General features: G+C 49.7%; 1 protein-coding gene across 1 annotated transcript in view; it reads right to left on the reverse strand.

Moving 5' to 3' along the window:
• Positions 1-15,471, reverse strand: part of plekhg2 (pleckstrin homology domain containing, family G (with RhoGef domain) member 2) — a 204,142-nt gene that overhangs the window by 157,241 nt on the left and 31,430 nt on the right.

Raw genomic sequence — 15,471 nt, forward strand, 5'->3', positions numbered from 1 at the left:
GACCACATTCACAAACATCCCGTTCCCTCCATCTATTGACAGCAGCAGTGTGCGTGATCCACCAGCTTTAGGGGAGGTGACAGCCTAGTGGTATTATCACTGGGTAGTTATTCCAGGGGCCCAGGTAATTTACTGGGAACCCGGGTTCAAATCCCACCATGGGCAAATGATAAGACTTTGAATTCAATAAAAAAAAAACCGGAATTAAGAGTCTAATGACGATCGTGAGTTGATTGTTGGGAAAAACCCACCTGGTTCACTAATGCCCTTTAGGGAAGGAAACTGCCATCCTTACCTGGTCTGGCCCACATGTGACTCCAAACCCACCCTCTGGGATGGGTAATAAATGCTGGCCTAGCCCTCATCCTGTGAATAAATAATTACAAGACACGCTGCAGAAATTCACCAATGATCCTCAGGCAGCTCCTTCCAAACCCACGGCCCACTTCCATTCAGAAGGACAAGGGCAGCAGATACATGGGAACACCAGCCCCTGCAAGTTCCCCTCCGAACCACTCACCATCCCGACTTGGAAATATATCGCCGTTCCTTCACTGTTACTGGGTCAAAATCCTGGAATTCCCTCCCACAGCACATGGATTCAAGAAGGCAGCTCACCTTCTCAAGGGGCAACTAGAGACGGGGCAATAAACCGTGGGCCCAGCCAGTGACTCTCATATCCTGTGGACACATTTTTCAAAAAGATTCAAGACCTAGATAAGTCATGATTGAGTTGAATAATGGCTGAACAGCCTTCTCTCTTTCTTTCCCTGTTCCTTACCATCTGGCAAGTCATTTCTCCCACAGTCTATCTGTTTAGCCACTTACATGAAACAGTACAGAATGCTCTCCCAGGCCAGTGTCTCATCGCTCCCCGTTATTGAAAGCAGGAAGGAAATCAGACAGAGAGAGACCCGGCAGAGTTACAATCCCCTTCAACTCAAGATCCCATCGTTGAAAGAAACAGAAAGTTGAGAGAGGCTGAGTCTGCATGAGTCAGGAGGGACAGCAGAGAGCTGTGCTTGGGTTCGAGAGAGTTAAGAGCTATCAGCTAGTCAGAAACCAAGGTTAAACAAGACAGCTCACTGAGCCAGACTAGACACAACAGATACCATGATACTGTATTTTGTCTGTGACACCCACAATACATTCTCAAATCAATTGAGCAATCAGCCATAATGCTATATTTTAATGTCAGGTAACCAGATTAACATCTTGACAGAAAATATGTGCACACAAATCGAACATAACATCAGTAAAAGCTTCGCACAAAAAATTCATCACCTGGATATTTGCCCCCATCCAACTCAAAGAGAATGCAACAAAGGAGGCCATTGGTACCATCATGCCCATACTCGCAGTTCCCTCCATTGAGTCACACACTGCCTGCTCTACCCCCAACACCCTGCAATTTTATGGTTTTAAATTATTTCTTTTTTTTCCAAAGTTCCTGTGGAATCTGCTTTGAAATAAAAACCAAAATGACGGCGGACGCTGTAAATCGGAAATGAGAACAGAAGTTGCTGGAAAAGCTCAGCAGGTCTGGTAGCATCTGTGGAGAGAAAATCAGAGTTAATGTTTCGGCTCTATCATCATCTAGCCAGCTTCTACTCCCTGGGTCAGCTAGTACCTCCACACAATACAGTCACCAGTTGTGCCCAAAATTGAGCAGTGCAATTACAAACTGAAGTCTTATTATGCTGCTAGTGACACCAGTAAGATGGAGGCCATAAGACCATAAGATATAGGATCAGAAATTAGGCCATTCAGCCCATCAAGTCTGCTCTGCCATTCAATCATGGCTGATAAGTTTCTCAACCCCATTTCGCCACTTTCTCCCTGTAACCCTTGATCATCAAGAACCGATCTATCCCAGTCTTAAATGTACTCAATGACTTGGCCTCCACAGCCTTCTGAGGCAGTGATTCCGTAGATTCACCACTCTCTGGCTGAAGAAGTTCCTCCTTATCTCCATTCTAAAAGGCCTTCCCTTTACTCTAAGGCAGTGCCCTCGGGTCCTAGTCTCTCCTACCAATGGAAGCATCTTCCCAACATCCACTCTGTCCAGGCCATTCAGTATTCCGTAAGTTTCAATTAGATCCCCCCTCATCCTTCTAAACTCCAATGATTATAGACCCAGAGTCCTCAAACAGTGATCTTTATGACTTCAGATCACCTGCCATGATACAGTGATGATCCCATGATTTTGCCTGTTAAAGGTATATCACAGATGAACATTACACCCTCTGTTACAAACCTCTCCACAACTTCAATCTGCTACCCAGCAACTAATTTTGTGTAAAGCAGATTTGACAGAATTCATCATAAATGCAAGAGTTTCTCTGCTGAATAATTCTTTCTTTATCCAGAAACAATACTTGAGCTACATTCCAGGGATCTGTGGAGTTTTAACATATTTGGCAAAAGGTTCCTCAGTACTTTTTAGTCTTTGGAATTCTTAACTCACAGTCATTCCTTCAGCATTCCCCCAGAGTCCAAAAAAAATCCAAAAAAAAACAAATACTTACGCAGCACCTCCCGTGACCTTAAAGTGTCCTGAAGTATGTTACAGCCAATGAAGTCTTTCTGAAGTGTTGTCATGTTTTGCGACAATAAAGGATATCCTATTCTGTTGTGACACAGCTACAGTCTACTCCGAGCATTCTGTGGCAGTGCCCCAGTCCCCGCCCCCCCTCCCCACAGGGACCCTGAGCTTGTGAAAAGTGTGATATCATCACTCTATTTTCTGTTTGTTGGGAATTGAGAAGGAAAGGAAAACAGGGAGTTGGCGGGAAAATAGAAGTGAAACAGCGGGACCTTGGGCAGATGGAGTTTAATTTTGTGGCGCTGCATTTTGGAAAGGCCAATCAGGGCAGAACTTGTAGACTTAGAGGTAAGGTCCTGGGGAGTGTTGCTGAACAAGGACACCTTGGAGTACAAACTCATAGTTCCTTGAAAGTGGAGTTGCAGGTAGACAGGGGGGTGAGGAAGGTGTTTGGTACGCCTGTGTTTATTGGTCAGTGCATTGAGTATAGGAGTTGGGAGGGTCTTGTTGCAGCTGTACAGGACATTGGTTAGGGCCAGTTTTGGAATATCGTGTTCAATTCTGGTCTCCCTGCTGTAGGAATGATGTTGTGAAACTTGAAAGGTTCAGAAAAGTATGTTGCCAGGGTCAGAGCTTTGAGCTACAGGGAGAGCCTGGGGTTATTTTCCCTGGAGCATCAGAGGCTGAGGGGTGACCTTATAGAGGTTTATAAAATCATGAGAGGCATGGATAGGGTGAATAGCCAAGGTCTTCTCCCCAGGGTGGGGGAGTCCAAAACTAGAGGGGCATAGGTTTAAGGTGAGAGGGGAAAGATTTAAAAGGGGCAACATTTTCACACAGAGGGTGGTGCGAGTATGGAACGAGCTGCCAGAGGAAGTGGTGGAGGCTGGTACAGGAACAACATTTAAAAGGCATCTGGATGGGGACATGGATAGGAAGGGGTTAGAGGGAAATGGACCGAATGCTGGCAAATGGAATTAGATTAATTAAGGTGACTGGTCAGCATGGACGAGTGGACCGAAGGGTCTGTTTCTGTGCTGTACTGTTCTGTGACTCTATGAACCAGAGGATCAACCACAATCATCCCAAAGAGCAGGCAGGCTGAAGGGGCTGAATGGCTGCACCTCTTGCTTCTCCTCTGCTCCAGATATTGGGTTAAACTCCAAGTTCCTTGTGCTGCAGGACCCTTCAGAACTGGAGGTCTTTACACCTGAGCAATGTGGACGGGGCAGTGTGAGCAGCTGTTACAGGGAACATTCACCTGAATGACAGCTCACCCTCACGTCTACAGGAACTAACAATCTCTGGAGCATTGCGTGTGGTCCAAGTCTCCTTATCTGAGGAAGGATGTTCTGCCTGTGAAGGAAGTGCAACAAGAATTTACCAGACTGGCCCCTTGGATGGCAGGACTGACATATGAAGAGAGGCTGGATCGGCAAAGACTATATTCACTGGAGTTGAGCAAAATGAGGGTGCGAAATCTCACAGAAACCTGTAAAATACAAACAGGGCTGGGGGGGGATGCAGAACCAGGAGGTCACCGTCGAAAGATACAGGGAAATTCATTTTGGATTGAGATGACGAAAAATATCTTCACCCAGAGAGTGGGGGGCCTGTGGAATTCTCTGCCACAGAAAATGTTTGAGGCCAAAACATTGAATGTTTTCAACAAGGAGTTAGATATATTTCTTAGCACTAAATGGATCAAAGAGTATGCGGGGGGTGGGGAAAGTGGGAACAGGGAACTGGGTTGGATGATCAGCCATGATCCTATAGAAGGGTGCAGCAAGCTCGAAGGGCTGAATGGCCTATTCCTGCTCCTATCTAGTATGATTCTGGCAAGTTCCTTTAACAGGACTGTCATTCCTGAGATAGAGGGAGAACATTAAAAATAAACTGTGCTTTCTGTAACACTACCCAGGAACACAGAAAGGGGCTGGATTCAAAATGGGGGAGAGGTCAATGGAGTTTTGGCAGATGACTGGGGGGAGTAAGAGTTATTTTAAGGGTGATTTACCCAGGCCAGCAATAGGGTTAGGGTTAGTGTTAGTGTTGGGATTGGGGTAAGAGGACGGGAGTAGGTGATGGAGTTAGGGGTTAGGGTTAGAATGGGTTAGGGTTGGGGTTAAGGATTGGCATTGGGGTTAGGGCTAAGGGTTAGAGTTAGAGGTTAAGGGGTGAGGGTCAGGGTGGGAGTTAGGGTGTGGGAGATTATGGGATGAGGGTTAGGGGTGGGAGATTATGGGGTGAGGACTAGGGGATGGAGTTAGAGTGTGGGGGTCAGGAGTGGGAATTAGGGTGTGGGGGATCATGGGGTGAGGGTTAGGGGTGGGAGTTAGGTCATGGGGGATTATAGGGTGGGGATTAAGGGGTGAGGTTTAGGGATTATGAGATTGGGGTTGAGTTTGAAGGTTGGAGGTATGGGTTGGGGGTGGTGACTATAGGTTGGGGGGGTTAGAGGTGTGGGTTCAGGGTGGTGACTGTGGGTTGGGGGGTTAGAGGTGTGATTTGGGGGTGGTGACTATGGGTTGGGGGGTTAGAGGTGTGGGTTCAGGGTGGTGACTGTGGGTTGGGGGTTAGAGTTGGGGTTAGGTTTAGGGGTTGGAGTTGGGAGTTTAGGGCTTAGGGGGTTAGAATGGGCTCTCTGTGACAATTGCAAATGTATTTGCTCCCCAGCAAACCCCTCGCCTCCCTCCCTCTCTCTCCCTCCCCACTTCCCAGGGCCGAAATTGTATGTTGGTGTCTGAGCATTCCCAAAGTGACTGGGCATGTGTGTTTTGTTTAGGAAGTGCATTCCGTTTCCAATTGAAGCCACACTAGAACTCATGACTTCACTAGAAAAGAGCCCCTTGCGAAACTAATATGGGGGCTTATAAAATCCGTCTGCTCGGTTTCTATTGGTCATTGGTTAATTCCTGTCAGTCGCTGTTAATCACAATATTTATTAAAAACAATACAAATGCTTTAGACAACCAATAAGCTGCACTCAGACTTCTTCAGAGAGATTCTGTTGAGCTGCCTTGCTTCGGGCATAATTATCTGAGGTATTTGCAATATTCCAGCTCCCTTCCCTCTCTCTCTCTCACACACACACACACACAAAGGCCCTTACACCCTCACTGCCTGAGGAGGTTAAATAAATATATTTCTGTCTAATTCAAACTGGCTTTCTCACCAAGTCTTCGAGCCTGCCTTTCCCAGGCCCCCAGTACAGGCTCCAACTCTCCGCTGCAGTGTCTCCCCACGTTTGTCTCAGTCTCCTTGAGAGAGAGTTTTGTCCAGGCATCCCTCATCCTCAGAACCGACACTGATTCAAAGCAAAACACTGCAGAGATAGTAGGAACTACGGATGCTGGAGAATTTGAGATAACGAGGTGTACAGCTGGATGAACACAGCAGGCCAAGCAGCATCAGAGGAGCAGGAAGGCTGACGTTTCGGGCCTAGACCCTTCTTCAGAAAAAATGAAGAAGGGTCTGGGCCCGAAACATCAGCTTTCCTGCTCCTCTGATGCTGCTTGGCCTGCTGTGTTCACCCTCCTCCACACTTTGTTATCTCAAAATACTGCGGATACTGAAGGATCCAGGCAAGAGAAAGTGCTGGAGAAATTCAGCAGGTCTGGCAGCATATGTGGAGAGGAAGACAGAGCTAATGTTTTGAGTCCAGTGTGGTCCCTCTTTGGAACCGAGAGGAGCTGGAGCTGGAACTAGAAAGTGCTTGCCATTTTAACAAACACCTTGTTCACATTCTGACATTTCCATCCTTGGCCTGCCACAGCGTTCCAGTGAAGTTCAATGAAAACTGGAGGAACAAAACCTCTTCTCAGGTGCTTTAGGACCTCTAAGACTCAATGTTGGGTTCACACCTTCAGGGTAGGATCTCTGTCCTTCTTTCATTGCCCCCACACCCACCCACGCACCCCCCCCCTCCCCCCCCAACCCCGGTGTGTCTGGCTACATCTTGTTTGTGCCATTTTCTCATTTCTGCATCTTTCTACCCTTTTGGGATCTCAATCGCTCCTTTAGCACTATTATCACTGCATTGAGCTGTACAGCATGGAAACAGACCCTTCGGTCCATGTTGACCAGATATCCTAAATTAATCTAGTCCCATTTGCCAGCATTTAGCTCATATCCCTCTAAACCCTTCCTATCCATGTTCCCATCCAGATGCCTTTTAAATGTTGTAATTGCGCCACTTCCTCTGGCAGCTCATTCCATACACGCACCACCCTCTGTGTGAAAAAGTTGCCCCTAGGGTCCCTTTTAAATCTTTCCCCTCTCACCTTAAACCTATGACCCTCTAGTTTAGGACTCCCCAGCCCCCCGATCCTGGGGAAAAGGCCTTGACTATTCACCCTCTCCATGCCCCTCATGATTTTATAAACCTCTGTAAGGTCACCCCTCAGCCTCTGACGCTCCAGGGAAAATAGCCCCAGGCTATCCAAGCTCAAACCCTCCAATCCCGGCAACATCCTCGTAAATCTTTATCGAACACTTTCAAGTTTCACACCATCCTTCATACAGCAGGGAGACCAGGATTGAACGCAGTATTCCAAAAGTGGCCCAAACCAATGTCCTGTTCATCCCCAACATGACCCTCCCAACTCCTGTACTCAATGCACTGACCAATAAACGCAAGCGTACCAAACACCTTCCTCACCGCCCTGTCTACCTGGGACCCCACTTTCAAGGAGCTATAATCCCAAGGTCAGAGATAGTGGGAACTGCCGATGCTGGAGTCAGAGATAACACAGTGTGGAGCTGGAGGAACACAGCAGGCCGGGCAGCATCAGAGGAGCAGAAAAGTTGACGTTTCGGGTAGGAACCCTTCTACAGAAAACCCCAAGGTCTCCTTGTTTGGCAATAATAAGGTCCTGGGGAGTATTAAGTGTATAAGTCCTGCCCTGACTTGCCTCCCTGATGCTGCATCTCACATTTATCTTAATTAAACTCCATCAGCCATTCCTCGGCCCATTGTCCCATCTGATCAAGGTCCCATTGCATTCTAAGATAACTTTCTTCACTGTCCACCTCCACTTGCTACTCTTTTCCCTCCAACTTCAGCACCTGAAACAGTATTTTCCATGTCCTTTTGATCCTGAAGGAGAGTCACATCAGACCGAAACCTTAACTCTGTTTCGCTCTCCACAGACAATGGTAGACCTGCTGAGTTTCTCCAGCAATTTCTGTTTGGATTTCAAACTCCAGACCAGCTGCCCTTGCGTTAGTCCCAAGTCCAAATGCTCAGCAGCCCTTGGGGCTAAATGTTTCAGAGGAAACCAGGTCAATCCTCATTCACTTCTCCAATTTCCTTTCCCTCCCTCCCCTGTGTCTCCCACTCAATCTCAATCCTACTGCCAACAGCTGGAAGTTTTGAAGATACAGACAGGAAATTACTGAGTTAATGTAGCACCTGGAAGGGGCTGAGTGGCAAATACAGTCCTAATACAGTGAGCAGTAGGTGGCTGCAATAATAATTACATTTATATAGCACCGCTGTAACAGCCCAAACCGTTCATGGCGGTAACTCCCTTTGGTGTACAGAGCCACATCTGTACGTCACAGCCTTGGGGAAATGTGAAAAATTCCCACGGATTCAGACATTTGTACATCCCAGTCCCAATCCCAGTCTGGATTTGGCTGATCTTCACCCAGTCTGGCCCTCCGAGACCGGGACTCAGGGAGACCAACAATGTCTAAGGCACCTCCCGGCTCAGGGAAAGCAGCATTGCATGACCATAAGACATAGGAGCAGAAATTAGGCCATTCAGACCATCACGTCAGCTCTGCCATTCAATCATGTCTGATAAGCTCCTCAAACCCATTCTCCTGCTATTTCCCTGTAGCCCTTGATCCCTTTGATAATCAAGAACTGATCTATCTCAGTCTTAAATATACTCAATGACCTGTACACAGCCTTCTGTGGCAGTGAATTCCATAGATTCACCGCTCTCTGGCTGAAGAAGTTTCTCCTTATCTCTGCTCTAAAAGGTACTCCCTTTACCCTAAGGCTGTGTCCTCAGGGCCTCGTCTCTCCCACCAATGGAAGCATCTTCCCAACATCCACTCTGTCCAGCTCATTCGGTATTCTGTAAGTTTCAATGAGATCCCCCACTCATCCTTCTAAACTCCATCAAGTATAGACCCAGAATCCTCAAACGTTCCTCATATGTTAAGCTTTCCATTCCTGGGAACAAAATCATGAGCCTCCTCTGAACCCACTCCAGGGCCAGTACATCTTTCCCAAGATATGGGGTCCAAAACTGCGCACAATACTCCAAATGTAAAGCCTCAGTAGTACATCCCTGCTTTTATATTCCAGTCCTCCCAAAATAAATGCCAACATTGCATTTGCCTTCCTGACCACTGACTCAACCTGCAAGCTTACCTTGAGAGAATCCTGGACTGTAACTCCCAAATCTCTTTGCACTTCAGGTTTCTGAATTTTCTTCCCCATTTAGAAAACAATCCATGCTTTTATTCTTCTTACCAAAGTGCATGACCTCACACTTTCTCACGTTGTATTCAATCTGCCACTTCTTTGCCCACTCTCCTAACCCATCCAAGTCCTTCTGCAGCCTGACACCTCCTCAATATCACTTGTCCCTCCACCTATCTTTGTATCATCTACAAACTTAGCCAGAATGCCCTCGGTTCCATCATCTAGATCATTAACGTATAAAATGAAAAGTTGTGGTCCCAATACTGACCCTTGTGGAACACCACTTGTCACCGGCTGCCATCCTGAGAAAGGCCCGTTTATCCCCACTCTCTGTTTTCTGCCAGACAGCCAGTCTTCTATCTGTCTGAACTACCTCCCTGCTCAGGGAGAGCAGCAGCGTCTGAGGTACCTCCACCCAGGGAAGGCAGGGGTCAATTGTGTTCACCCCAGTCTCTTGGACAATAGCCATCTGTCACTTTGCATGCACACTCCTCCAACCCCACCTCAGCCCCCACCCAAATATCTATAAAAAGGACCGTGCCACCACAAACCGATGGTGCTTTTGGGGTCCTGCTGTGCACTGCCGCATTTCCTCCACCAGCTCGGGATGGACTTGGGTTGGCCAATCGTAGGAGGTGGTGGCCATTGGGCCCGCTGTTCTGTTGCCTTAGGCCAATCTCCTCCATTTCCCCCACATCCCCCAGGCGCTAGCTAATTGCAGCCAGCTCTTTCTTCAAATGAGCCAGAGATAACTGGCCTCCCTCCAAGGAGTTGCCTGTGAACTTTGACCCCCTACCTGGGCCCCCCAGTAGAATTCGGTTCAGGCTGTTCTTGTATAGTCTTAACACCCCACTCCCAGGGGGGCTGGGAGGGCTTAAGGGAACATGTTCAATACTGCATACCATCCCCCAAAAAGCGACTCCTTAAGTCTGGCAAAGTATCTGCTCATTCCTCTTTGGCCGTTCAACCCCTGACCTATTTAAAATTGCCAGTGCTGGTGGGAGACAGGTCCAGGGGGACAGCGGTGTGGATCTGAGGGAATCACGAGGGGCTTCGGAGTTCTTGTGCCAGGGTCTCATTGCTTCCTGGGAGTTACTCTTTGTTTAAAAGAAACCGTCCGACATATTATTTCCGCTGTTGGAATCTTGCCTGTCCGCTGCCAGCACAGATTCGGCAATTTTTGGAAGAACTTTGCTCAGAGGTTTGAGACAAGAATTTAAAAAAGGAGCTCACACAGATTTTCAAATTCCTGAATCGCAGAATCAGAAACAAAATCCAACAGTCTCAGGATTCCTGAGACATGTGAGGAGAAATACTCAAGCACTCGCTGAATTATTCTGCTTCCCATATTTCACTCATTGTGTGGGAGGGTTGGGGAACACACAGTTAGACTGGGTGAGTTACTGCAATGGTGCAGGCTCAATCCCCATACAAGCTGAGGCTGCCATAAAGACCTCTCCCCTCACCTGAGGCATAGGGACCCTCAGGTTAAACCCCCACCAGTCTGTCTCGCTCTCTCTCTCTAATGAGACAGCAGTCCCCTGATCCTCTGGGTCTTCCTTCCCTGCCCCTCACTGCCCCTTCCACTCAGCATCTCGCTCGGCCATTTCAGACGGCAGTTAGGAGGCACAGGGTCATACAGCAGGGAAACAGACCCTTCAGCCCAACCAGTCCATGCCAACCAGAATCCCAAACTAATCTAGTCCCACCTGCCTGTGCTTGGCCCATATCCCTCTGATAGGGGGAGGCGATGGCCTAGTGGTGTTATCACCGGACTGTTAATCCCGAGACCCAGATAGTGTTCTGCAGACCCAGGTTTGAATCCCACCACGGCAGCTGGGGGAATTCAAATATCAGGGATGAAGAGTCTAATGATGACCATTGTCAATTGTCCAGAAAAACCCATCTGGTTCACTAATGCCCTTTGGGGAAGGAAACTGCCATCCTTACCTGGTCTGGCCTACATGTGACTCCAGACCCACAACCATGTGGTTTACTCTCAACTACGCTCTGGGCAATTAGGGATGGGCAATAAATGCTGCCTGGGCAGTGATGCCCTCATCCCGTGAATGAATAAGGAAAAAAAAACCTTTCCGATTCATGAACTTATCCAAATGCCTTTTATTTGTTGTAAGTATACCCCACACCCACCACTCCCTCTGGAGGTTCATTCCACAGACAAACCACGCCCCCCGTAGTATAAAAATATTACCCCTCATATCTTTTCAAATATTTCTCCTCTCACCTTAAAAATATGCCCCTGGTCTAGAAATCCCCCACTCCAGGGGAAAGGCACCTGACCTATACCCTTCATTATTTTCTAAACCTCTATAAGGTCACCACTTAACCTCCGACACTCCGGCCTATCCAGTCTATTCTAATAACTCAAACCCTCTACACCGGGCAACATCCTGGTAAATTATTTTGTGAACTCTCTCCAGCTTAATAATGTCCTTCCTGCAACAGGGTGACCAGAACTGCACACCAGAAGTGCTCCAGAAGAGGCCTCACCAAAGTCCTGTACAATCTCAACATGATGTTAACCAGATCACTGTGGATCTGCAGTCATATGTAGGGCAGACCGCCCTGTCTAAAGGGGCATCGGTGACCCACACGGGGCTTTCAACAACAGCTGACGATAGCTTCATTCACTGAGAAAAATTGCAGTCCCATTATTCAGTCCAGTTGCTCTGGTGGGATTAGAACTCACATCCTCAGAGTAATATCCTGATGCCTCTGGATTTCTGGCCGAAAGGTGTGACCCAATAGATCAGCACAACATTCCTGTGTCCACCATTACAGACAACAAACTGGCTCATTACCCAGAGTGCTCGGCTCCAGCAAAAGGCCTTGGAGCACTTGACTGTCATTGACCGTGAACACCGCGAAACACCGACAGGGGTTGAGGGAAACCAAAAGTATCGAGAATCAGCCTCGAACAAACCAGGACCAAGTTAGAAACCTCACCCTAGGCCATCCTCAGTACACCCTACAGTCTGAATATTACATTACAGCGGGAGCGCCGCGCTGTGGGAGGGTGAGCGCCGAGCTGTGGAAGGGTGAGCGCCGAGGGAGCGCCGCGCTGTCGGACGGCGAGCGCCGAGGGAGCGCCAGGCTGTCGCAGGGTGAGCGCCGCGCTGTCGCAGGGTCAGTGCCGAGCGAGCGACGCACTGTCGGAGGGTCAGTGCTGAGGGAGGGCCGCACTGTCGGAGGGTCAGCGCTCAGGGAGCGGGCACTGTCGGAGGGTCAGTGTTGAGGGAGCGCCGCGCTGTGGGAGGGTGAGCGCCGAGGGAGTGCCGCACTGTCGGAGGGTCAGCGCTCAGGGAGCGGGCACGTTCGGAGGGTCAGTGCCAAGCGAGCGCCGCACTGTCGGATGGTCAGTGCTGGGGGAGCGTCGCACTGTTGGACGGTCAGTGCTCAGGGAGCGGGCACTGTCAGAGGGCGAGCGCCGCGCTGTGGGAGGGTGAGCGCCGAGGGAGCGCTGCGCTGTGGGAGGCTCAGTGCTGAGCGAGCACCGCGCTGTCGCAGGGTCAGTGCCGAGCGAGCGCCGTGCTGTCGTAGGGTCAGCGCTGAGGGAGGGCCGCACTGCCGGTCGGTCAGCGCTCAGGGAGCGGGCACTGTCGGAGGGTCAGTGCTGAGGGAGTGGGCACTGTCGGAGGGTCAGTGCTGACGGAGCGCCGTGCTGTGGGAGGGCGAGCGCCGAGGGAGGGCCGCGCTGTGGGAGGGCGAGCGCCGAGGGAGCGCCACGCTGTCGCAGGGTCAGTGCCGAGCGAGCGACGCACTGTCGGAGGGTCAGTGCTGAGGGAGGGCCGCACTGTCGGAGGGTCAGCGCTCAGGGAGCGGGCACTGTCGGAGGGTCAGTGTTGAGGGAGTGGGCACTGTCGGAGGGTCAGCGCTCAGGGAGCGGGCACTGTCGGAGGGTCAGTGTTGAGGGAGCGCCGCGCTGTGGGAGGGTGAGCGCCGAGCGAGCGTCGCGCTGTCAGTGCCGAGCGAGCGCCGCAGTGTCAGAGGGTCAGCGCTCAGGGAGCGGGCACGGTCGGAGGGTCAGTGCCAAGCGAGCGCCGCGCTGTCGGACGGTCAGTGCTGAGGGAGCGCCGCGCTGTGGGAGGGTGAGCACCGAGGGAGCGCCGCGCTGTGGGAGGGCGAGCGCCGAGGGAGCGCCGCGCTGTCACAGGGTCAGCGCTGAGGGAGCGGGCACTGTCGGAGGGTCAGTGCTGAGGGAGCGCCGCACCGTCGGAGGGTCAGTGCTCAGGGAGCGGGCACTGTCGGAGGGTCAGTGCTGAGAGAGCGGGCACTGTCGGAGGGTTGGTACTGAGGGAACTCTGTACCATTGAAGAGTCCACTCTGAGTGAGTGCTGTAGGAGGGGCAAGCTGTTGGGCGAGATATCAATCCAAAGAGGATCTGGTGCATATTTTATCCTCCAACCAATACCATAAAAAGCATGACTGCCTCCTGATATTCTTTGTGGGATCTTGCTGTGCCCAATGCAGCTGCTGTTTTGCTGCATTCTGACAGTGGCCATACTTGAAAACATTGTCAGTGAAACCCTTTAGGAATGATCCTGAAGTTGTGAGAGGTGCTACATAAATGCAATTTCTCTCTTTTTTGACATTTTCGCTTCAGTGTACAATTTCTCAGCTCTGTGGAGCTCCAGATAAAACCAATTTGAAACATTCAGACCCAATCTCAGCTGAGAGCTCACAGAACCCAAGCATCCATCGGGAGCTTGTTCAGCCTTCCTGTGATGTTACATTGTTCAAACCCATCAGACTCACTCATCCTTAACCATCAGTAATTAACATTTACTTCACAGATATGAGGGAACACTGCAGATTTCAAATGAGAAAGCAAACCATTTATGCATATTTTTGTTCATGTTCTCGGTATCATTGCAAAGCATTGCACGTGAACTGAGCCATTCTAAAGCCCATTCAGTGTGGATATCAATTATCTTAAACACTTGGGAGTATATTAAAGGGTGGAATGTAATCAAATGGTCAAACTGTTTACGTCTGCAGTTCTCGGGGTCAGGCCAACAGCGATATCGTTAACAATGACTCTAGTTGTGACTGAGGCCAAAGTTAGAGCTATAAAGACAATCACTAATAAATGTACCAGTTTACCATTTACAGTCAGAGGATCCCTGCTTAAGCAGAGAGAGGCGAGGATATTGAATTCACTGCCACAGAGTGTGATTGAGACAAATCACTCCTTTATCAAAACTGGTCACAGCATGCGAGTGTCAGTCCGAGGCCCAGCATTTATTGCCCATCGAGAAGGTGGGGGTGAACTGCCTCCTTGAACCCCTGCAGTACATGTGCTGTAGCATGACCCACAATGCCCTTAGCGGGGGGAAATTCCAGGATTTTGACCCAGAAACACTGAAGGAACGGCGATATATTTCCAAGTCAGGATGGGGAGTGTCTCGGAGGGGAACTAGCAGGGGCTGGTGTTCCCATGTATCTGCTGCCCCTTGTCCTTCTAGCTGGGAGCAGTCGTGGATTTGGAAGGTGCTGCCTGAGGATCTTTGGTTAATTTCTGCAGGGCATCTTGTAGCTGGTATACACTGCTGCGACTGAGCGTCGGTGGGGGGAGGGAGTGGGATGTTTGTGGATGTGGTGCCAATCAAGCGGGGACTGCTTTGTCCCGGATGGTGTTGAGCTTCTTGAGTGTTGTTGGAGCTGCCCCCATCCAGGTCAAGTGGGGAGTATTCCATCACACTCCTGACTTGTGCCTTGTAGATGGTGGGACAGGCTTTGGGGAGTCAGGAGGGGAGTTCCTCGCTGCAGGATTCCCAGCCTCTGACCTGCTCCTGTAGCCGCTCTGTTCATGTGGTGAGTCCAGTTGAGTTTCTCGCCAATGATAACCCCCAAGATATTGATAGTGGGGGATTCAGTGATGGTAATGCCATTGAATGTCAAGGGGCAGTGGTCTCTTGTGGGAGGTGGCCATTGCCTGGGATTTTTCTGGTGTAAATGTTAATTGCTATTTGTCAGCCCAAGCCTGGATATTTTCCTGGTTCTGCTGCATTCAGATCCCTTTATTGGGACATTGGGTTGTATGGCCTGTTTCCATACCATCCCCTCAAAGGGCAAGCATTCAGAAAAATTGCTGATGTAGTTCTGCCCCAAATTTCTCATGTCAGAAGGAGATGACAGGCTAAACAAAGTGCCAGCCTGCCACACCAACTCCGCTATCGAATATAGACTGGCTGTATATCCAGGGTTAAAAGGCGGTTCTTTTACAAAAAGCACAATGATCAAACACGTCACTCTTGGAGCCACGCATTCCAAACTCTCTTCAGAACCAAACCAACTCAGTGTGACAGAGCCACAGGAAGGACAAACAAAATCAATCCTTTCCACCCACTCGCAGAGAGAAAAACACAGCATTGCCATCGTGCCCGTCCCACAACACAGCCCCTCACAGCCAATGAAGGGTTTAAGGATGTTGTAACGTAGGAAACCTGGCAGTTTGTCTTGG

Source organism: Stegostoma tigrinum, chromosome 39 (genome assembly GCF_030684315.1).
Source record: "Stegostoma tigrinum isolate sSteTig4 chromosome 39, sSteTig4.hap1, whole genome shotgun sequence".
Lineage (NCBI taxonomy): Eukaryota > Metazoa > Chordata > Chondrichthyes > Orectolobiformes > Stegostomatidae > Stegostoma > Stegostoma tigrinum.